At 37.1% G+C, this 25357-nt stretch overlaps 1 protein-coding gene across 5 annotated transcripts in view; it reads left to right on the top strand.

Annotated features, from left to right (window-relative positions):
* Positions 1-25357, top strand: part of erfl1 (Ets2 repressor factor like 1) — a 66114-nt gene that overhangs the window by 9383 nt on the left and 31374 nt on the right. For 3 of the 5 annotated variants that reach the window (XM_068214139.2, XM_009292354.5, XM_068214138.2), the window contains one exon: positions 1119-1267. The gene's annotated coding sequence lies outside the window, so the exon portion shown is untranslated. Of the gene's footprint in view, positions 1-1118; positions 1268-3723; positions 3801-25357 lie in introns of all 5 variants that reach the window. The other 2 variants (XM_073926047.1, XM_073926046.1) reach the window with 1 other exon arrangement.

Genomic DNA, 25357 nt, shown 5'->3' with positions numbered 1-25357 from the left:
GCTTAGTCCGCGATACCGAATCTGTTCACCTGGCCAACTTTATTCCGAGTCACGATGCTCCGTTAATGGAAGTGGCTATAGCTGATAATGATGGTATACGCATTAACGCGACTGACACTATTGTGTTAATAATGATGACGAATATCCAGCCTGATCTCAATGTCATGATGGTAACAATTATAGTGTAATAATAATAATGACAATTATCATGATCATGATGATAACAATTATAGTGTAATAATAATAATAATAATAATAATAATAATAATAATAATAATAATAATATTATTATAAACGATAATAATAATAACACAATACTATAATACCTTTTTATTAAGTCTAAAAATAAATTATTAGTTTTATTAAATATTTTCTTTAGTTGTACTTGTGCTTTGCAAACAATTTTAGCCTATCGAAAAAAAAAATTATAATAGAGTGAGGTGTTTTTCTGTTTATTTTATTTATTAGGTGCACTCTTTAATTTGTATTTAAAGATAAAGTTTGGATTTTTAAAATACTTTAAATTTGATACATTTTATTGACTCACATTTTTTCCCTTGTGATTGTCTAGAATGCATTTTGTTTATGCTATGAGCGCTGTCGCATGTTCTTTAGACGCTGATCCTCCCTTTAAAATCCAAACTCTTATTGAATTCGTTTATTGTTTTTACGCAAATGAAAACCAAAAGATCTTTTTTAAATTGCTGTTTAACTTCAACTCTTATGCTCTCAAATATTATTCCCTCTTATTATAGACCTCCATTAGCTGAACGCGTTTACTAACTTCAGGCCAATGTCGCTTTTATTAAATTCTCACATGGGATAACTTGCCAATGAATAGGCCTACCACAAATTGTGAGTTGTTTGTGTAAACAGCAATTTGATATCATTACTGCGTAGAAAAAAACTGCAGTCTTGTGCATACTGAATACAATTTCCCAGCAAATTAAAAGGGGGGGGGGATTCCAACTATTTGCTGTCGGATACAATAAAATAAGCGATTTTTGTTGCTTTTAACACTGCCATTTAACAATTTCACTTACCGTAAATTAGGAGTTGTGCTTTATAAGAAAGAAAAAGACATTTTAAAAACTTCTAAACCTAATTCTCTTTTTCAGCGCATCAGTTATACCGCACAGAACGGCGCAGTCTTTGCTCTCCGAATTGGATCAGATAAAGCCCAGAGAATCCCGTTCTACAGCCAGCCGCCACGGTGCTGGCTCCGGTCCTCGGTTTCCGTCTGAGGCGAGGCCACTTGGGAGTGCCGGTGAGTTCAGCACCGAAAACAAACACACAGAATTCTGCAGATAAAGCTGAAAACACTATACCCTCCTATTGCACCTCACACATATTTTGCTTCATAAATGATGCTCGAGCGCTACTACAGTGAGAAGCATCATTTTAATTTTCACTCGCATCACAAATTTGTTCACAACAGGTTGTCACACATAAGGCTTCACCTCGAAGCATCTGTTATTTTCATTTGGAAGCACTGAAATAGACGTCACCTGCAGTGAAAGTATTTTTAGAAGTAGTTTGAAACATGTAGCCTATCTCACAAGTTAAATGTTGGAATGGATCCTTCTTTTTTTTTAATTGTGATTTTTGTTGATTGGGATAAAAAAGTAAAGTCCGAACAATTAATTAACAATTAATTCAGATTTTTTTCAAAGTATGCTATTTCTTTGGGTTAATGTAACCTAAAAAACTATTTGTAATGTAATTGGCAATATTTAATCAAATTTTTAATTGCACAAAGTCAATTTATTGTAGCAAACTCATAGATTTCACTGCTAAATCAAAACATTTATCTTTTTTTTACACAAACACAAAGTGTTTAACAACTTTGAAAAGCAAAGGCTTTCACTGTCCTTTCTCCCTCCCCAATGTGCTCATTCTTCTCCCCTCGTTCACCTTCCATGCACCTCTAGTAGCTACAAACTTGTACACAATAATAACACCACTATATATCTATCTCTCTATCTGGCTTGTCGGCAGTGCGCAGAGTGCCTGGGAGCCTGAGAGTAAGGAAAGGTCAGTTAATCGATGGTGCCCAATTTGACAAATCCAAGCTAGTCTTATCATCCGCAGTATTTAGGGGCGATAGAGGGCCTCCGAGATAACTGTTTAATCCTGACGGCAACCGCAAGGCGAGAAGAGGAGATAGAAATGTCCACGGCAGAGAAAGAGACAGTAAGCTTGAGGGAAAGTTGGGGAGATGGTAGAGACGAGAAGGTGTAGGTTAAATAAAAGTGTTTAGAGGTTAGACATATTAGGCTTTTGGGACAGACAAAAGAGTGTAGAAAAAGAACGAAAGCTACCACCTAGGTTTCTAAGTTTTAGCATTATATTAAAGCGTTCTATGGTTGTTTATATTTCATATAAAATTCATACCATTCATACAAAATTTTTATAATTTTCGCACCTAATCACCTCACACTTGCATGACTTTCAATGCTCTGTAGAATACAAAAGAAGGTATGGTAAATTGTAAGTGTCTTTTCCATACAATTAAAGTTGACCCATTGTTAACTTTCATTTTATAGACGAAAACTAAAAATATCTTGTGTTCGGACAACATAGTTTGAGCAAGTCTAAAAGAACTATAGAGATACAACCAAATGTAAATGATATTATACCTCATTTGTGTTTTAAGATTAATAAACACAGCCCTAAAAAACCTGTTCACAATAATAATTTATTTAATAATTCATTTATTCATTTTTTTCCCCAGTTTAGTCCCTTTATTATTCTGCGGTTGCCACAGCAGAATGAACCACCAACTTATCCAGCATTTGTTTTACACAGCGGATGCTCTCCCAGCTGCAACCCATCTGTGGGAAACATCCACACACACTCATACAATACGAACAATTTAGCCTGCCCAATTCATCTACAGCACATGTCTTAGGACTGTAGGGGAAACCAGAGCACACAGAAACCCACTCAAACGTGGGGAGAACATACAAACTCCACACCGCAACACCAACTGACCCAGCCGAGGCTCGAACCAGCGACCTTCTTTCTGTGAGGTGACAGCACTACCTTCTGCGTCTCCTTCATTAATTTATTAATTTACCATTTGTAAACTGATTTTGTTCATTTGCATTAAAAAAAGATATTGATTTGAGATGGCACAGTGACGCAGTGGGTAGCGCTGTCGCCTCACAACAAGAATGTCGCTGTTTCAAAGCTCTGCTGGGTCAGTCGGTGTTTCTGTGTGGAGTTTGCTTGTTCTCCTCGCATTCCCGTTAGTTTCCATAGGGTGCTCTGGTTTTCCCTACAGTCCAAAGACATACATTATAGGTGAATTGGGTAAGCTAAATTGTCTGTATGTGTGTGAATGAGAGTGTATGGGCATTTCCCAGTGATGGGATGCAGCTGAAAAGGCATCTGCTAAGTACAACATGTGCTGGATAAGTTTCCAGTTCATTCTGCTGTGGCGACCCCAGATTAATTAAGGGACTAAGCTGAAAAGAATATCAAATCAATTCATTTCATTTATTAAATCAAGAATAACATCAAGAATTGGAACAAATTAAAAGGACAACTTGCAAATAAGTATGAATTGAGACATCTACATCGAAATGTCAGATCATAAAACAATTACGATGAAGATACCGTTAAAAAAATTATTTTACATATAAAAGGACAGAGCTTTTACATAAATAATAATCATAAAAAAATAGATAAACAATTTTCTTTCTTTTTCTCTCTCACCAGGTGACGTTAAAAACATTGATTGCCAAACAGAATCCTTCATGCTTTAAAGCGTTTGGAAGACAACAAAACTAGGCAAGGTAAACTTTATTTATAGGGCACAATTTTACACAAAAGTTGTTGATCTAAAGTTCTTTACAATAAAAATAAAATAATTAATAAAAAAATAAATAAAACTTGTAAAAAAAGAAAAAGGAGGGATGCATATATAATGTAATAACTAAAATATGAATATGAAATAAAATGCATGCAATACTCAAAGGCAAGGGAGTAGGAATAAATCTTTAAATTATATTTAAAAGTAGGCAAGGGATGGTAACCGTTTTCAAGGTACACTGCCGTTTGAAAAATTCGAGGTTTAAAACATTGAATTTCCTAAATCGCAGTATACCTTGAAACCGCCAAAATTTTTGTTTTTTTGTTTCTTAGGAAAACAGTATCTTCAGCAGAAAAAAAAATATCCAAAGATGCCATTTTAAATTGAAAAGAAATCTGTGTTTTTGAAAATAATGAAGACAGCTGAAGTCAATATTTCATCTGAATTATTTAGCCAGACATGTTTACTGCTCCAAAATACTTTAAATGTTTCTCAAAATAAAATATATTGTGTTCAAAGAGAAAAATTAGATGCTTATTTAAAAGCATCCAATGATGGAGAAATCCTAATGTTTGGAGGGACACTTGTTGCGGCCCGCAACACAGAAAGCTTGATCACCTTTTGATTTGCAGCAAGACCAAGGGCCAGACAAAAGAAACTGATCATAGGATCTTAATGGCCTACAAGCTGTAATTGGCCTAATAAGTTCACAGATACACACCGGGGCTGAATTGTGTAATGCTTTATATGTGAAAAGAAGACCAATACTATGCGCCCATAATGAACATGATATCATTAGCTACTATAGTTATAAAACAGTTACGGCTTGTGGTGTAAATGGGTCTCAACACTTGTTGGCTATGAGTGGTGCTTAGTCAAGTAAACAGCCTCCTACTCTTGTCCGCTCTCGCCGTCTCAATACCAGCTCAATGTAATTCGATTGAGATTAGTTGCACTGGCATGACAGGAGATCCCTAGTATTGCCAAAACACTTAGGAGGCAATGACAGGCTCCCATCGACATGTGCTAATACAAGACTCCACGACTGGCCATGCATCACGACTACAGCGTATATGCACACTTACACACAGCAGAGGGGTTTAAGTGTGTGTGTGTGTGTGCATGCCTTTATGAGTAAGTGAGCTCATAACTTGGACAGAGCTAGAGATGAAAGTAAAAGATAAGAATACATCAGCGAAGAGCACTAGAGGGACAGAGAGACAAATGGCATAACGGGATTGAGTTATAATGTGCAGGAGAAGCCGAAACAGTGCTTGGGGAAGACGGACAGGGAGACTGATGGTGACTGAGTGAAAGTGCGGGAGAGGGAGATGAAGAGTAAGTGCTTTGAGAGGATGGATGAGGACAGGAAAGGGAGAAGGCACAGCCAAGACACGGAGCAGCTTTACAAGAGCGGAGATTAAGGCAACATGTCCCTGGTCAGTCATTAATCCGGTTTAAAAGCAATTAAGCTAAGACTCTCTGAGAGAGAGAGAGAGAGAGAGACCGAGAAATAAGGTGAGATAAAAAGAGAAAATGTGATTATTTTGGCTTTATTTGGCTGTTTAGCACATATAACCAGTGTAAGGAGGTGAAGCAACCTTGATTATTGTCCCCAGTACTTCGGACTTTCTGTCTCGTTCTTCATCTTTAGTGTGCATCACAGTCATTGATGTTCCAGATGTGTATCGCAGGTTACAGGTCGACACAGGGCCTTACCACATGTGTAATGTTTCTGCGATTGTAGTACCGATAGCGCTAGCATCTGACAGGTACACAACAGAACATAAATCACACCTGTGCGCACAAAGAGACAGTTTTATCACACAGTCTGTTCTGCAAAGTAATTAACAACTATGCATGCAGGGAAAGGTCAAAGCAGAGCGATGCTGAAAGAAGAGTCCTTGTGTGCGTGTTTTACTTTTTTTGTAAACACTGCCTTTAGGGGTAATCTAATTTAATCATTATAGGGGGGAGCGTGATCATTAGGGCATCCACAGTATTTTGTGCCTCATGTTTACATAAGTCAGGATAAATCAGCATGATAGAGTTTAGGTTTAAAACTAGATGCCCAATTGCTATAGCAGTTGTACTGTATGTAAAATGTTAAGACAGATTCTAAAGGTTTTAAGTAGCAGAGGCCAGCTAGTGATGTGCTGTGCAGGTAGACCTCTAAAAAGGTGCTCTAGCGACAGACGCTAGATGCCATGGTTTAAGCCTCCTTGGTAAGGCAACCAACTCCAATGTGGAAGGTTGCCAGTTCCATCCCAGCTCACAGTGGGTTTGGTGGTGTAGAACCAGCAGGGTTACATTGGTGCTGTGACACAGATGGGAGTGAGGTTTAGGGGGGTGAGTGTAGAAAAGGCCAGCTATTGAAGTGCTGTTCAGGTAAATCCCATGTCTCTGACCACTAAAAAGGTGCTCTGGCGACAGACGTTAGAGGTCATGGTCTTTAGCCTCCTTGGTAGAGCAATCAACTCCCATGCAGAAAGTCGCCGTTTCGATCTCAGCACAGAGCAAATTGGGTGGAGTAGGACCAGGGTTACATTGGTGCCATGACCCGGATAGGAATGAGGTTTAGGGGGGTGGGTGTAACAGAGGCCAGCTAGTGAAGTACTTTGCAGGTAAATCTCACTTCTCGGACCTCTAAAAAGGTGCTCTAACGACGGACGCTAGAGGGCATGATCTTTAGCTTCCTTGGTAGAGCAACCAACTCCCATCTGGAAGGTCGCTGTTCCATCCCAGCCCAGAGCGGGATGGGTGGTGTAGGACCGGCGGGGTTACATTGGTGCTGTGACCTGGATGGGAGTGAGTGTAGCAGAGGCCAGCTAGTAAGGTGCTGTTCAGGTAACCCTCACTCCTCTAACCTCTAAAAAGGTGCTCTAGCGACAAATCTTGATGCCGTGTTCTTTAGCCTCCTTGGTAGAGCAACCGACTCCCATGCGGAAAGTCGTCAGTTCAATCTCAGCTCAGAGCGGGTTCATGGTGTAGGACCAGTGTGGCTAAATTGGTGCCGTGATCTGGATGGGAGTAAGGTTTGCTCTGCAGGTAAACCTCACTCCTCTGACCTCTAAAAGGTGCTCTAGCGACAGACAATAGAGGCCATGGTCTTTAGCCTTCTTGGTAGAGTAACTGACTCCCATGCGGAAAGTCGTTTGTCCAAGCTCAGAGCGGGTTAGGTGGTGTAGGACTGGCGGGGTTACATTTACATGACCAGACCTTGTCGGAAAGAGTTAGAAAATATGCATAATAAAGCTTTAAAGATAGATGATGGTGCATTAAAAGTGAAATAAGGGTTTGTTCACACTTGGGAGGATTGGTTTGATTAAAATTACATATACGCACACACATTTAATAATCCAGCACACAGGATTAAATTGGGTTTAAGCTTGGTTTCAAAATATATGCCATTCGATTTTAGAATGATTTTTATGTTTGGTCTAAAAGTGTGAATACATTCACAATGTGAACACCGTGCCGCCCAATCAGGGTTTCTACTACTAAAGATTATAAATTTATTTTTGGTCCAGACCAAATGAACCTAGATAACTGAAGTGTTATGTATCTACAGTATATTTCTATCTATCTGTCCATCTGTTCGTCTGTCCATCTGTCGAATTAACATACCAGTTTTTATTCTGTAAAGTCTTTATCATTTTTCATTTTAACCATCTCTCTTGTTCTCAGTGACACTCAGTAATGGAAATGCGGACAGTTGTTCAGTTTGAATGAGGTTTTACTCTGATCTTTGTGTTGCATTGGTTGCACTGCAACATTAAATAGAAAAAATAGACATCTTTTAAACGTGACAGATGAAGTCTGTGCAATCTTTCACTTTGCCCAAAGTGAAAATACAAAAGTGTTGACATAGATTTTGTGAAGTGTTGCTCATTGTTGACCAGGATGGAGTACTATCGACTGGCTCTTCCTGCTGAGGGATCGCTGTGCAGCCCTGAGGCCAAACCCACAGTGGCATTTAATACACTGCACTGGTGACCATACTGCTACACTACTCATGGTGTCTCTCTCTCTCTGTGTGAGCGTGTGCTCTTATTCATTCAATCACACACACACATCACGCCCACATATATTCACATTTAAAGACACAATCAGTATATGCAATACCTAAAGAATAACAGAAAATTTAGTGAAAACTGAAAAAAAAAATTAGAGAAAAGAACTACTCTCTTTTTCAACTGGGTTAGATGTCTCACAAAGTGTAAAGATGCAAAAGGGGACACAGAAGGAGAAGGGGGACAACATGAGAGAAGAAGATGCCACAAAGACAGCCTCTGGGTAGGATCTAATTTGCAAAAAGGGAGGAAGCACAGAAGAAGTTGTTCACTAGGGAGAGAGAGAAAAGAAAGACAAGGGAAAGACAGAGATACACAGATGGGAAGGAGAAAAGGGGAGGGGGGTAAAATTTCCATCAGGTTTTCAATTGGGGCGGATCAATAGTGTATTAGAGCTCACCTTGACCCCGCGTCTCCCCCCTCTCCTTACAGGCCAAGTCACTTGCACACACAGCAGGGGGCTGCAGAGGGACAGTGACTGCATTACTGCCTCCCTCACAGCAGCCGAAGTGGCAGAAAATGGCACAATAATAAAGGGAGCGAGTGAAGGAAAGACTGAGACTGCTGCTCGATGGCTCCGGGAGGCTGAGAAGCCTGCTGAGCTCTGCTTCAAAATTGTGAAACAAGCTGATTTACTAGATATTTCTGCGTTTACCTGCCTTCATAGATTTATAAGTCTCACTGTGCCTGTTCACACATATGTGCAAGCACAGGCAGCCCAGACTGAGCGTGCAAAGAGACAGTGAACTTCAATCCACTTCGGAGGCGGAGGCAGGGGGCAACGGGCACAAAGGAATCGGGGGGAGAGGTTGAATGAAAAAAAAAAATTGATCTGGGAATTTAGCATTTAGACACAGTTTACAAAGCAATATGGAGGGAAGGCAAAAGAGCACAGGGGACCATATAGGCCACACACTTAACTTTACAATTGGTCAGCATCACCCAGGCAACTCGACTCCAAATATGGAAATCTGTGGAGGAAAGACTCTTTCTCTGGCTTTTTTATGGACTCTTTTGATGGTCAGGAAACTGGATGATCAGTATGAAATTTATGTTCCTTGGACGACACCGTAAAGACATTATTAAGACTTAGTGTCTTCTATCGTTTTGTCGAGACGCTGAGATTGTGCCGCTCAGATGAGAAGTTTTCTCCAGGCGTTTCCTCAACTATTGTTGGCTTCACACTGTTTCGCTCAGTCACACTTGCACACACAGCGACTAACAACAAAACAGAGGCGCGCACGCAGTGTCCCTACTGCTAAAGGGAAAAAAGAAAGAGAAAAAAGGAGAGAGAAAAAGAAATCGATCGCCGGGGATAGCGGTGCGCGTCGGAGGATCGTATCTTGTCAAAATAATATATTACCCTCATCCCCGGCTGATCGATGCGGTGGATTAGGGACGGAGGGCTCGCTCTCCCCTCCCCTCCTCTCTCTCTTTCTCTCTCTCTCGCTCGCTCGCTCTCTGCCTGCCGTTCCTTGCAGTTTAATATTTACCTCCGTGAAGGAACGGGCGCGACGGCGCTCACTCTTAATTGATTCCGACACTTGGGGCTCTGTGCTCGGGCTGTGGAAGAAGGCGGGAGGGGTGGCTGGAATTTAGAGAGTGTGAGAGGGAAGTGGCGAGGAACAAGCAAAAGAAATGAGGGTGAATAAAATAAGTTGATTCTCCTCATTTTAATGCATTTGAGATTTGTAATATTGGGCTTTTTACATATTTTGTCAGTTCATTAAAATTAAGAAAGAAGGAAAAGAAAAATGTGAATTGCTAAAACTTTAAGTTCTACCACATTCTGTAGCCTTCAGGGCTCTTTCTGTAAAAAAATAAAAAATAAAGGTTCTTTATTGGCATTATCGGCTTTAACATAGTAGCATCCAATGAGCCATTTTATTTAATTATTTTTTTTAAAATATTAACTAAAAGGTTGTTTATTGAGTTCATTTGATTGAATTAATTTTACAAAGGTTCTTTATTAAACGTATTTCACACAAGAAAAAAAAGTAGTTTTAAGAGCTGTTCACTGAAAGGTTATTTAGTGGTCTGAAAACGTTTCTTCTATGGCATCAATGCAAACAAACAAAATATTTTGAAAAATGAAGTTAAGCGATGATTGATGAAACATTGATGATATAGAATATCAAATGAAAAGCAGATATGTTAAATGAAAAAAAAAAACAAATAGGAAAAAGTAGCATAGATGAATCAATACAACAAAAAAAAAGGAAATGGCAAAGAGAAAAAGGTAAACACTTATGATAAAACGTTAAAAATAAAGAAGATTTTAAGTGTGACAAAAATGACAAAAGAAACTGCAATATGTTTTCACTTGCTAACATTAGATAATACATTATCTAACTTGAACTAATAATAAGTGATATATTTTATGGGATACATTAGTCTTTGTTAATGTCAGTAAACATGAAATAATCAGTGTTAACAAATTCTGAATTTTAAATATATATTAAAACTAATTTTAATTTGTTGTTAATGTTGAAAATAACTTTAGATAAAGTATTCACATGTTATAGAAGGATTTTTTAAATTAATATATCATAATGTCAGAAAATAAAAGCTTACTATAAAGTTTTATTAAAATATTTCCGCAGCAAAAATGTGAATATTTTTGTTGTTTGAGGCATTTCACGTTTCTTGTTTTTGGTTTAAAAGCTCAGAGTCATTAAATTTTTTATAAAATATATGAGTGCTGCTATTTTCCAAGGATTCATCAAATTGTTAAAAATGACTGTAAAGAATTTTCAGTGTTACAAAAACATCAGTTTAAAAAAAATTAACAGTAATCTCATTCGTCACAAATATGCAGTGTTAGAAGCAGGTAAATGATTCAAAATGGTCATAGATGAACCTGTAAAACAAATGAAAATGGCCAAAATCAGCTGGACACATTGCATTAAAGAGAACAAAAAAAGTTTACCCTTGTAAACTTTTTTGTTCTCTTAATAGTGAAAACAAACAAACAAAACATGAATGGCAAGAGAACAGACAACCATAAAAAAGAAAAAAAAAATTGCGAGGATGGAGGGGAGGACGAAATAGTGAGGTGACAGAGTAATATAAAGAGGGATAGACAGTGAACAGGAACAATGCAGGGAGACGGAGAAAACAAGAGAGGCACCATATTTTTCGTTGAAGGAACTCAGCTGTCATCTTGTTCCGCCAGCACAGAGCGCAGCTATAAAATACTGAGCCGGGCAGGCCACACTCACTGACTTATGTGTATATCTAGGCTTTGTCAATATTTCTTTCTGGCTCTCCACCATCTTTGTTTCTGTCTTTCTCTCACACAGGTTCTTGTAGAGGTTATGTGGGTGTCACGTAGCACAAAACCTGTAGAGACAAACCTTGTGTTTTGCATTAACTTGATTTTATGACAGCATGGGAGGGGTGGATTGTTAAAACTATTTGTATGATGGTGTGCTTTTTTTAGTTGTTTTATAATTTAAGTGGTATTTATTTGAGCAATTCATAAAATAAACATCCAAGATGGACTAATATTATTAAAGTTCTCTATTAAAGTTTAAAAAAGTTTTTAAGCTTTTACTATTAGAAAAAGGAATAACCTGTTCCATACTTGTCTTTCTTTCTATGAAATGTGAAAGTTTTATTTCCTTTTACTGTTGAAGTCAGAATTATTAGCCCCCCTGAATTATTAGCCCTACTGTTTATCTTTTTCCACAATTTCTGTTTAACGGAGCAAAGATTTTTTTTCAACTCATTTCTAAACATAGTAGTTTTAATAACTAATTTCTAATAACTGATTTATTTTATCTATGCCATGATGACAGTAAATAATATTTTACTAGATTTTTTAAGACACTTTTAAACAGCTTAAAGTGACATTTAAAGACTTTTTAACTCAGTTATTTAGGTTAACTAGGCAGGTTAGGGTAATTAGGCAAGTTTTTGTATAACGATGGTTTGTTCTGTAGACTATCGAAAAAATATATAACTTAATGGGGGTAATAATTTTGATCTTAAAATGGTTTGTAAAAAATTAAAACCTTCTTTTATTCAAGCCGAAATAAAACAAATAAGACTTTCTCTGGAAGACAAAATATTAGCAGACATATGTGAAAATGTCTTTGCTCTGTCAAACATAATTTAAAAAAATACTTTTAAAAAGAAAACAAAATTCAAAGGGGTCCTACTAATTCTGACTTGTTCTGTACATGTAATAAACCCCCGAACAGAATTTTCATTCTTGGATGAATAATCTATTTGAATGTATTTTAAATATATAGATCATTTTGAGGAATATAAACAAAAACAATGGTCCTATTGTATTTCTTATTTCACATTTTTATTGTTCATAGCTTTCGAGAATCCAAAAGGCCCACATAATGTGACAATATGATTAAATTGCCTCTTGTTACAGTTATGATATTGTATGATAACAAGCAGGAAATGTACAAGGGCCAATGACATTACCACATTGAACTGGTCTATACAGCTTCAATCTAATTCCTAAATTATGTAATTTTATGTGTCAGTTTTATGTTTCAGAAGCCAAAAAGAACTTCATTTCTCAGATGGACTATTTCTTTACCTTTAGTAATATATTACAGTCTCTGCAGATATTTTCATTCACATCTGCACACCTTCAGGCCAAGGTCTCTGTGTGCTCTATACAGGTCAGACCGCACACTAACCTCACATGCAACTCAAGTTGTGTAGATTCTACCAGCACCTCAAGTCCAGCCAACACATGGCCTCTTCTTCCGTGCGTTTATTGGTTTGGAAAACAGAGCTCCGCCATTGTGAACTATTGTGAAACAAAGCAAACTGCAAACAGAAATGCCCTCGTACATCCATCTAGCTGACTTGTCGAGTTTCTTTTTCCCTTTGTCTTCGGTTTTCCTTCCATCTCTCTTTGTATATAGGCCTACGCACCTCCATTGGCTCTCTCCATTCATCTCCCTGCCTGTTCATCTCCCTCTGTATTTCCTCATCTCTGCTCTTTATTTACTGGCGCTGCGGCGCTGGCTGTGGCAGCTCAGGGAGCGGTAACAGAAGTGTCAGGTGTCATTATTCGTCTAATTCAGTAATCCGTCATCGCACACTCCCGGTGTGTATGACGTATTATACATGGACACAGCGGGTGTAGTAGGCGCTGAGGTGGAGATTCGATTTGACACGCGCAGAGGTGGGCTGTTTGGTGGAGGGGGGAGGATAGGGGGGATACAAGACTGGAAATAAGGTCCTGAGTTTGACTGAAGACAAAGGCCAGTACGAGTTTTGTGTGATGGAGGTTATGGGTGGCTCAAAATTGTTATATTTTAGAGCTATATGTGTTTTAATTTGTCAACTTGGCTCTTTCAATATTAGATTCCTGTCAGTGTTTAGGCTGTTTCAGCATTATTATTTTTTTTTCTTGACATTTCATATGGAATTGCATACTTGAGCTTTTTTGTGTACTTGTACGCATATAAAGAACCAGCATGTTATATATTCTGAAATGGACATTCAATAGACACTTTCCTTAATTCAGACCACAGGAGTGTATTTGTGAATGCTAGTGAACCGAACATGATAAGTCAAGTGATAATGTCATTGTCATTGGCAGATATAGTATTTTCAAATTTCATTTGGTTGACCTTATTCTTTCACATAGGAGCAGGTGCAGACATTGGAACCGTATTAGCTTAATACTTCTGGTTTTATTCCCTTCCATTGATTTTTAGCCATAAAATGTTTTGCTGCTTGATGTTGCAAACTTCTATATTTTTCTATATTATTTTTTTTATTTTATGTACTGTCATAAACCCAATAGAACCCTCTTGATAATGAGTACATCTCAAGGGTGTTATCCTAATAAATAAGTTAATGTTCAAAAGTTTGTTGAGCAAATAGTTTGATCGTTTACTAATGTTTATTTTGTCTTGTTTTTTGCCCATAGCCAAATGAATAAGATGTTTAAAAACAATAGCAGAAATGAACTGATTCCAGAATAAGGTCAATATAGAGCAGTCTATTTTAACTGACCTGAAGTAAGTTCTAGTTGAAATATAGAACCTAATCAGACAGCGCAGGATTTCAGACACATCACTGGAATTTTTAAAAAATTATTTGGAGCCAGTATTGGTGTGAGCACTGAGAATTTCTGCAATCTCAGTGCAAGTCTTTTAAACATGTTAATATGTCCAGAATTATTTTTATTCTTAAATAATTAGGATAGAGTTTTAACCGACTATGGTTGCAAATTAGTTTCCAACATAGTTCAGTGATTTTGTGTCCAAAATCCACATATCCAATGAACCTTCTCAAACAGCATCTCAAGCTTATGTGGATGAAACTACAGCTCTTGACATAAATATAAATATGAAATAAGAACTGAAACTGATGATGAATGTGAATGAATGTGAACAAAGCATTTATTAAGTTTGTAAGAATTACAGCCCTTTTTTAGGGCACATGTGCTTCCATTTCATCTTGAGTCTCATTTATTCATTCTCTTTATTAATCAGGGGTCACCACAGTGGGATGAACCACCAACTTATCCAGAATATGTTTTACGCAGCGAATGCCTTTTCAACTGCAACCCAACACTGGGAAACACCCAGAACTACTCTTTCACACACATAAACTATGGCCAATTTAGCTTATTTATTTCACCTATAGCACATTTGTGGGGGAAACCGGAGCACACGTAAGAAACCCACGCAAACACAGGGAGAACATACAAACTCCACACAGAAATGCCAACTGACCCAGCCATGGTTCAAACCAGCAGCCTTCTTGCTGTGATGCGATCGTGCTACCAACTGCGCTACCATGCTGCCATCTTGAGTTTTAAAACAACACGAAATAACACTGACTTATTTAAAATACCGAAGCACGACATGCTCTGACATTATTTTGAACTCAAATTCTTTAATTAGCAGAAGCTATCACTCTATCTCCTGTGTGCCATCACTAATGCCTTCTGATCAACATGATTTAAATAATTTATAGGAATCATGACAAACAGCTTCTGTTTTCATTAGTGCATCATACTTTGGTAGTTCACAAACAACCCTGACCTCAAGGAAAAAAACACCCCTAACCCCTGGAAAAAGCTATTTTACTTTTTGCATATTAGTGGCATATTCATTTTAGTCTGTATGGTAACACCACCCTAACACTGTAGAGGCAGAGCTTTATGTGCTTTTTTTCTAATAAGGACATAAAAACGAATTTGAATTTTCCACTAATTTGCCAAAACATAGTTACAAATTGCTATTATTGTACAGCATTGAAAATACAGTTTGCTAGTTTGGGTATTACAAATATAATTAGTTATATTCTTATGTAAATCAATATTACAATTCAGCAGGGTTGATAGCACATCAAAATCAAGATGAGTAACAAAAAATTAAGAAATCTATTTCAGTTTGCTCTATCTCAACCAAAGTAATGCAGAAAATTCTTTAAGTTGACTATTTGGGATTAGTGCTTTCATTGAAGTTAGTATAGAGAATCAACCGTATGGAGGGAAAGAGGAGAAAAGTCCATAAAGTGGTTCTTTTTTTTCTGCAGTGTGTATTAAACCTTAGTTTTAAATTAAACTATGGTGTGTAAAGTAAATGTCGCAGTTACTCTCTTTTAGTCTACAGTCCTGCTAAAAAATTTAAGAGCATTGCAGTCTTCAGTTCTTAGTGCATCTATGGTGCTAAACTGTACAAAAACAAAACATTTGAGGATTACAAACAGAGATCTTTTCAATGTTTTAAAACTACACTTAAGTGACAAGATTTAAATGGTATCAATTAAAACAATCTAAAGTTATGTGTCAGTCAGTTTCCAAAGTCATGCTGGGATAATTTAAGAGTACTGTTAAATGGTTAGTAGCGGTTAGTAATGACTTTTTTCCTTTACCTTATTCCTTTGCCTTTAAATTTGGAAAAAGTCCCACCTGCCAATTCCCTTTGTGATCCACAGACTTGTCATGCCCAAACCTTCAAAATACATCTACACTAAAAGAGTCTAAACCAGATACAGCAACTGTACAGTACAGTTTAAATCCTTCCTAAGACCTGTCAAGACATAACGGTGCAGAAGTTGTGTGCACGGGTAAAATGGATTTGTACCTTTGAGGAGACGCAGTTCCACTTTGGTGATGTTCATTAACTGCCCTCAGATCTATTTCCCAAAACAATCCAGTTTGTTGAGACCATTAAAGCCTTTTAACTATTGAAACTAATTTTCTCAGTTCAAATTGGCATTGGTAGTTTTTACCTTACTAGAAATGACCAATTCTCATTGAAAATTAATGATCTAAAGTCTGTAGTCTAAATAATTATTCACAAACGCATAATATGTGAATGGTCTTTTACTTGTGACTTTAATGCACTCAGAAATAATAACTACTTGGTTGAACTCAATTTAAATGTGGGAATTTAATTTCCATCCAATAAATTTGTTGAGCATCAACTATTTACACAATCAATGCAACTGAGTTGGCCCAACATGATTTCTTCAAATAAAATTTTAAATACAATATTTTTTTAACTTAAACTCAAAGGTCTAAAAATATGTGTCTGTCACATGTATATACGTCTAATATGTGTTGTACATTTCGAAGTTTCTTTTAAATTATTATATGAGTTACATATACAGTTTTTGAGACTTATCTCAGAACTAATTTTAGGACAGATATTGCTCACTGTGCAAAGCAACAAACTGCATTTTGCTAATTAATCTGCTATCACACAAAACATGGGTGCTTCTGCAAGGTGGTAATTTAAAAACTCAAAGCATTACATGAAACTCTTCTGAATCTTCAAACCAAAGTGAAGATTAAACTAACAAGTATTTCTATTAACTTTAAACACCCAAGATTACTTTTATTGTCAAAATTTCCCTCTCTTAATTCAATCCCACGCAAAGCATGCTGGGAACTACAAATCCCCTGTCCAGGTAGTTGAACCAACACAATTTCTTCATCTTGTCCCCACACAATATGCTTAAGTTAACTTAATGGTTGGTGAACTGAACATAAAACAAAAAAAAAATGGTTAAAAAAAATGACAAGAACTGTGTTGTTTTCGCTTATTTTAAACAGGTAGTTTGAACAAACAGCAGTAATCATTTTTTGCGTGTGGGTCTTTACTATTCATCAGCAACAAAGGGTCACTTAATGCATATTTTATGCACATTTTAATAACTGTACACTATATTATGTGAACATTTTAGTGTGAAACAAGCTTTTGGTTCAAATTAAGGTCTAGTTCAGAAGTTTTAAAGAAACTGCACTAATATTATTCCTTACAGTAAAATACACAGTAAAAAATGCTGGGATCCACACAATCGATTTTTGTTGGGACAACATGAAGGAATTAAGTTAGCTTTATAGTTTTTACAAATTTAAGTAGATTAAAAATAAAACAATTTAGTTGTCTCCAAAATACCCAAGAATTGTGTTGTTTAAGCTCATTTTAAATAAGTAGTTTGAACTTAAATCCTTGTTAAATGCTATTTTTGAGTGTTTGTAGTTTGTTCATGCTAATTAATAAAATGTTATTTACCTGCATTGCCGTTTAATATCTGCTTGACCAAAAAGTATTAATATCAGCCCATTTTATTGAAGTGAGGAACATAAGTGCAATTTAATATTATACACTGTTTGTTGAAATTCTTGAGAAAATTTTGATAATACTAAGCTGCTTGGGCATTCTGCTACAATGAAGCAATTTATGTATTTCCTGAGTAAAAAAAAAGCATGAGGATATAAGTGAATTATTTTATTTATTCACATTTTATTTCAGGAAAGCATGTTTATTATTAACTAAACCTTTTGATCTGTGCTTTCAATTTGCTTTTCCTTTATTTTAGAAAATTTCTTAGACTGTTGTATCAATATCTAAGGTTCCAAAATATGTTTTATTAAAGAATATTTTAATTAGGGTTGAGTTTTTCTTAAGCACTGATATCCGCAAAGAAACCTCGTCGTCTGTTTTACAACGCAGCAGCCACATATAACTCTTAAATATGTATATGAAAAATCTATGATATATATAGGCTGTTTTAATACACTAAATTATATAATAAGACGTTTAGCTAAAGCCTTGAAACTGATCGCTGATGCGCTGTGCTGACATGCATATTTATTTTTAGGATAAAACGGAGGCTAAATATGTCATCCAATAGTTTCTCAGAGGAATTTAGTTCATTGTGTTACACGTATTGTCCTCTTTTTCGAAGGAAAGTTCAAATCTGCTCTAACGAGTGTATCACATTATTATCCACATATAATGTAATTGAACATTAACAATTCGAAAACACAACAGTATTCATAATTATTTATTTTTCGTTAGCTAAAAATAAATAAATATTTTACCATTTTTGTGTTAACAGGACAAACTCCCAGCGGTTTTAGTAAAGGTTTTCTTCAGCCATTTTTGACCTGCAGCTCCTGTAAAACTTTATTTCTCTATGACAACTCCACTCTAGAAAACCTGAACCCGGGTTCAGATAGCGTTACAGTGAACGCGTCTGATCCTGGACCTTCTCACCAGAGACATTACCAGAATTGCGCAGCGGTTACATCAGGATTTATGCACTGACTAATTTAAGAAGACTTTCGGAAGGAAATTTTCTGAAATACCAGTCTGACCTGACTGTTCAATAAAGCTCGCGCGCAAAAGACAAATTATTAGTCTACGTTTAAAACTATTATTATTATTAATTAATTAATTAATTAACTATAAAATAATAATAATAATAATAATAATAATAATAATAATAATAATAGACTAATAATTATAGTAATAGTGGTTTTTCTAGGCTTGCCATGCAGAAACAACACCTGGAAGGGGTAAATCCGGCTTGTAAGACGTGCTTCCTTTATTGAGAGATTCTTGCGTGTCGGTAATGAGACGTGCCGAGAACTTCAAACAAACGGGAAAAAAGAAATCCTAACGGATCTCTGATACAAGCGCGAGAGAGGATAAATCGATGTGTTCACTGCGTGCATCTACCTTCAACTATTTTTTTGTTGTTGTTTGTTTTTCTGTTTGAAAAAAAAGTTTCATCCCTTATTAAAAGCTAAACTTGAGAAAAACGATTTGACTAAAAAAAGATTTTAAAAAATCCGAGTTCACAAGAAAGCTGAATGAAGGACGATGGATAAAAACAGCAAAAGATGCAGAGACAGAAGTATAGGGCTACAGTGGCACTCGGGGAGATTGATAGTGTGCGCTGGGTTCGGGGCAGGTCAGTCACTTTTTTTCGCCCTCTGAGTAATCCTACACTTTATCACCATCATAATGACATAGAGCGCAGAAGAGGGAGGAGAGCGCAAAGGAGAGACGGGTTAAGTAGGTGTGTACTCACCCGAGTTATTAGCATATGCTTGAGGAGAGAACGAGAGGGAAACTAGCGAGATGGAGGGTGACAGAGAGAGAGACTCCAACGAAAAAGTAAAGGAAGAAAATGGGATGAGAGAAAAGAGTTGTAAATGTGCGCGCGCCAAAGACAGGCGCATATCCTGATGATGAAAGCTTGATTAAAGTAAATGAGCTACCTGAGCCCCGGACCAACCTTTGTGACGCACAATGTCAAAAGACCCAGAGACCGACCTGGGAATTAAAAGTGGTGGAGGAGGATTGGAGATGGAGAGAGTTCAGAGTTAAAAGTTCAGAGTGACGTATGGATAGCCTGATGACAAAAAAGAAAGACGCGACAAGATGTGAAGTCGCAGGGAAGCAGCCGTATAATCATTCTTTAATACTTTCCACGCACAATTCGTTAACTTAGCCAAGTTAATTGCTAAAATGAGTTTAAGTCAACAACTCTCACAATGAAAACAAGTCTGTTTTCTCTGCTCAAACCCGTTCCTTGATCTCTATAGACCACTGAGGATATAGCCTATTAGCAAGAAAAGATGTTAAAGAGGAATATGTTCTTTGTTTAATTTAATTTCATAGATGTACATTATTCGCTTCAGTTACTGTAAATATGCAGAAAATGCCATTATTTTGCATTGCTCTCTTGTTTTTGTACTTTTCCTATTAATTCAGTTAATCACGAGACCTTTTTATTTATTTATTTATTCTTGCCACCCTCTTCCCTTTTTCATCTCTCTCTCTCCAACGATTATCCTGCCGTCTAATTAGAAATCGATACTGTGAAGCCGGCGGGTATTTGCGATGTGTTTGTGAATGTTGAGAACAATTCCCTGGACAGAGGTAGATAGAATAGGAAGAAAAGAAAGAGCGTTCGCGCGCGCACACACATTCGCGCACACCAGCACTGCCGAACAGAGACACACTTACGGCTCCGAGCTATTCGTTTTTTAAAAAGCTGGAAAAGCACACACTAAACAAGGACAGAAAGAAGAGCTTTCCTTTTTTGCGCAGGGGACTGATGCATGTGCAGCTGGGATTTTTATGCAAATAAACGATACTTGATGGTGGATATGCCTTAAATGAATAACTTGATAATGAGAAAATGCGTCACTGAGGCTATAAAACTCTAAAGTAAGCATTTAATAGACGCAAACACAAGACGGAAAGAAATTAGGTTAACTATGAAAATTTGTTAATTTCTAGCAACAATTTTTAACTTAAAGCGTTTCACGCTTGAATTTAATATTTGTTTAACCCAGTATCCTTTTCAAATTCTATAGAAAATGTATTAAAACCAATACGTTTAGTAGTTTTGTTATTCTCAGTTAGTATGAACATAACTTTTAAGGTGATTGTAATATTAGTGTATTATTTCAGGTTATGCATCGTCAATGGCATTGGGTCATAGCTTCTTCCACTCCCAATGAGATGTGATCTGAAGTCTGTGCAATACAGGAGACGGAGGCGACGGGTTAGCGCTATTATTGCGCCAGCAATCGAAGTTAAACGAATTAGCAGCTCGCGACGCTGAAGTGGAGAAAAGAAACAGAGAAAAGAATAGGACCTCGTACATTTATTAGTTTAGCTTGCACAGAATCCGTTTTTCGCCACAGTTTTCTCTTTATTTGCTCCCACCGTAATGTGTTTGTGTCTGTCCTTGCTTGTTATTGCTATGTCCCTTTTGCAAAATTGTCCTCCCACTTTTTTTTCTCCGCGGGGAAATGTCGATTTAAATGCTATATAGCACTTTTCACACAAGTTGTTTGTTTAAAACAGAGCCAGCCATCCTCTATTACATTATATTTCATCAACCTATCCGGTGGGGAAGGCTGAATTCTCTACGTTTCTCTCATTTATGTGCTAGTTTGAATCCGTCCGTGTGCCTTTCCACTTGAGCCTCTCATTAAACGTCGCTCTCTCTCTCTTTCTCTCTCCGCTTCGGCATACCGACTCTCTCCCCCTCATTTATACGCGCTTTACTCTCCCCTTGCCCATGGCTATATGATCGCAAAAATGTGTTTACAAAACTCGCTCTCGCACAGATCAAACCGCTCCATCGAATCAAAGAGTTTGAAACAGAGACAGAGGGAAAGAGAGGCTGGAGAACAGGGAATATGAGCAGGGGCCCGTTCGTGTGTAATCTTTAAATTCTCTGTGTGTCTTGTGTGTGAGCCTGTTTCTGTGCGGGTTAGTTTATGTGTTTTCATACATATCAGTAGGGACTAAAAGATAAAGAGAGAGTCCAGCTGAATACTTGTTGGCAAAACAAATGAGCGCGAAATAACTTTATTTTGCACATCTAAACAGGAAACAGTCCATGAAATATTGATTGACTTTCCTTTGTCAGCACAATGTTAGCTAATCTGACAAATTAACATACTAACTGTGAAACAAAAAGTTGTAGATTGTGTAAACTATGGTAGTGCAATTATTCATTTAAGCATCTGTTTCTAACCCATTTCATGATTTATTGTATGAGTGAAATCCGATAGGCTTTATGCTGAAAGGATGTATAACAGCATAAATGCATAATCTATGAAATTTTAAGATGATAAGCTGTAAAATAAATCTAAAGGTCTTTGTTGTGTTTAATACCAAAATGGCAGTAAGGAAAAGAGAATCACACACTTACGGGTTGTATTTGTGATTTAGGACACTCCAGGCTTAATTTATTTTATAGTGTAAAATTGCTTATTAAATGGCCTTACCCTACCCCTTAACCCAACCTTCAGAGGAAACCTGTTGAACATTTTGAACGCAGGAAAAAAATATGATTTTAAAAAGATTTAAATTACGAGGACACAAGGCATGCCCTCATAAACCACCTCAACGTTGTATCTGGGTCATACCTATGCCATTATTCAAATGTGTGTCCTCATAAATCACACAGGTCTAAACATACACACTTACTTTTTAATATCTGCTTAGGGGATGCGCGTTGGTTATGTTCATCTTTGGTAGCTCGTTTGGAGGTGTCTTGAGTAAAGCACACTTGAAATGGAGGCAATAAAATCTGTTTTTACATAATATTAGTATGTTTGTGGCAAATATGTTGACTGGCTCATATCATGACTTTCATAAATAAAACCCACACATTTTAAATGATATCCTATGTTGAGAAATAATCATACTTTTTGTGATTCTCTTTTCGTAAAACTTCAATCATGATAGCTACCGTGATATTATATAGTCAAAGCTGTGCAACGCACCTCCTAGTGTAGAGACACCAGATTGCAGGAAAAGGTGAATGTCATAAGCATAAGGACAGAAGCAACACAATAATTAGAATAACTACAGTTTTCCACAGTGCCTATAGATAACAATCAAACAGTTGTAAGAAAGCAGCTATAAAAAGGTGAACAGGTACTTTAATTAGTTGTATAATTCGTCAAGCCTACATAAGTAGCCTAGTCTATAAAAGGACAGAAAAAATATGTGTGAGGAAGAATGAAGGGGTAACGAGGGATGAGGGGGCAGACAGACAGACATGTGGAGCGATTATAGCAGGGTTTATGTATGAGCTATTGATTGAGTCGGTGGTGACTTCTTGAGTGGTTAATTCGGGAAGTGAGAGCGATAGAGAGAGTAACTCACTGACCGGAGGGAGGAGGGATAAAGAGAAAGGGGGATAGCAAGTAGGAAAAATGAGGCACAATTCCAGTAGCTTCTTCTGTACATAAGAACACATGTAACAACAGCATTCAGTAGCCTAACTGGTTACTTTTACTTTTAGACTGGGATAATTATCTGGTATTGAAATGCACACTGAAATTGCTGTGATCTCAAGACCTTGAGCAGTCTGCACTTCATTTCTTCACCACCCTCTTTTTCTGTTCAATTAATTAGCTTTCCGCACCTTTTAAATTATCAAGCAGAGCCAAAATGTTCCCCCTGTGCACCATTTAAACAATAGTTTGAAGCAGAATAAATGTGTCTTGGATTTCCGAGTAAAACGTGCCCAGCGTGACAGACAAACTGATAAGAGCGGGTTGTTGCGTGAGTAAAACTCTTTTATCGATTATAAACTCAACTTTATGCCTCATTGGAGAAGAACCTCAAATGAGTGAAGCCTACTTATTTTATTTTTTCTGCTGCAGTCTCTATAGATGGTCCATTGGCTTTAAGGATAAAAGCAGCATCATGCTGAAAAAAGAACCATAAAAAATTTGCTTGCTTAATCTAACTTTGTATGATGACAGGGCGTTACTATCTGCTCTTAGGAAAGAAAAGTAAACAGTCGTGGAAAATACGTTGTGATGTCACCTCGCAGGACGACGCGCAAACGAAGTGTACGAGCGGCGCGCGTGTTTGCGTGAAGTTTAAGGTCCGCGCGCTCTCCCGCGCATTTTCCTCTTTATCTTCCCTTCTCTCTTCCCTCTCGCGCAGGTTTTGATCTCTCAGCCGCGAGATCAAAGGCGCTCTCTGGCTATTAGTCAGCGAGAGCCATTGATCCCACATCGATCCACGCGAGACACAGCCGCCCCGTGAACACCGTACGAGGCTCCCCAAAGCTCTCCCGCGCGTCGGGAGGGAAAGCGAGCGAGGAGAGAAAAAGAGCTTTAAGGGGGGCTGTGTGTGTGTGTGTGTATTTTTCACTGGCGCGGGCAGAACCAAGCTCGAGCTTTTTCTTAGCCGCGGGACATGAAACAATGAGGCTCGAGCCGGTTTTAATAAAGCGCGCTTTCCCTCCTTTCAACTCTGGCGCGAGGCGGACGAGTCGGCAACGGAGAGCGATCGATAATTAATGACGATGAATAATTTAACCCTATCGATTGATACTTTTTCTCCGACTTTCCCCCCTTCTTTTCCTTGTATCTTAAGTCCGATGTTCTATTAGAAACTGATACCATATCGCACGCTCGCTCGCTCATATCATCGCTGCGAAAGTTGAACAAGTTCTGGTCCATCTTTTTAAGCAAGTTTCCCCAGCTTTCTCATCCGCTTGTGGAGAGCTCCACAGTTTAAGGTTTCACGGTCTTTTTACCTTATTATCTCAATTATTGGGTCTCGAATCTAAACTTCGCGAGTGTTGGCTCTTTTGAAAGCTGGTGGAGAGTGGTAGACTTTTACACGGGGCGAGATGTAACCAATTGGAAATGAGCTACAGGGGTGGAATCTCCATCATGCTCGACCAGCATCCCGAGGGGACCAGAGAGACCCAAGACCGTTATTTATCATTATATAGGTAGGCTATATAAAAATACAGCTCTAAAATTAAAGCCACCAAAAGTGAGATTTCCCAAACCCCCATCCAGTGAGCAATTCTCAAAAGAAAAAAAGAAAAAGAAAAACCTCATGCACTAAATACACTTTTGTGGTTTGGAAACGTTCAATGGAACTGATAAGGACCACAAAGGTCATTTCAACATTTCAATCAGGAAATTATTTTGTTTTGCAATTATTTCATTATATTAGTCTTAGACTAACCCTAACCCTTACATTTAGCACTGCTGTCAGTCAGACAAAATTTTGAGTCTAACACTTTGTATTCAGATTTTACTGTACGTTCTTTACACTAATTAAAAAGCTCTTTCAATAACTGTTCAGTAAAACGTTTTCTTTTCCTTTCTTTTTCTTTTTTTTTTTTTTTTTTGGATAACCAAAAATGCTTTTTTCAAAGGAAGGTCTTTCTTTTGTAAACATTTCATCTTTGATCTTTTATTTTATACTGTACAAATGATATATTCTATCCCCTAACCCTACCCAAACATTATGTTTATTATGTTTATATATATATATATATATATATATTTTTTTTTTTTTAAAGTTTGCATTCCCATAAACCATATTTTCAAGAACACTCAAACATATACATTGATTCTGCATTTTTCTGTGGTGACTTTACATATACAGGTCTCAGCATATATGAGTTGACCCCCACAAATCTCTTAATCAAATTAATATTTTCTATAGGAAGCTTTACAATATTAAATCTGTGCATATACATTAGTTTGGTCAGTACTAAAGTCAAATCTGGAGCTTATCTACAAAAATACCTTACAATAATGGTTCAAAACTTAGTAGCCCACATTTATATAGAAAAATAATAAATACAATTTTCAAAAATAGCAGAAATCAAGAGAAACAAAAAATATATACAATTTAGTTGAAATGTTGTTGGGGTTTTT

Source organism: Danio rerio, chromosome 16 (assembly GCF_049306965.1).
Source record: "Danio rerio strain Tuebingen ecotype United States chromosome 16, GRCz12tu, whole genome shotgun sequence".
NCBI classification, from domain to species: Eukaryota; Metazoa; Chordata; class Actinopteri; order Cypriniformes; family Danionidae; genus Danio; species Danio rerio.
Note: the sequence above shows the minus strand (reverse complement) of the source record. Positions and strands in the feature narration are given on the sequence as shown.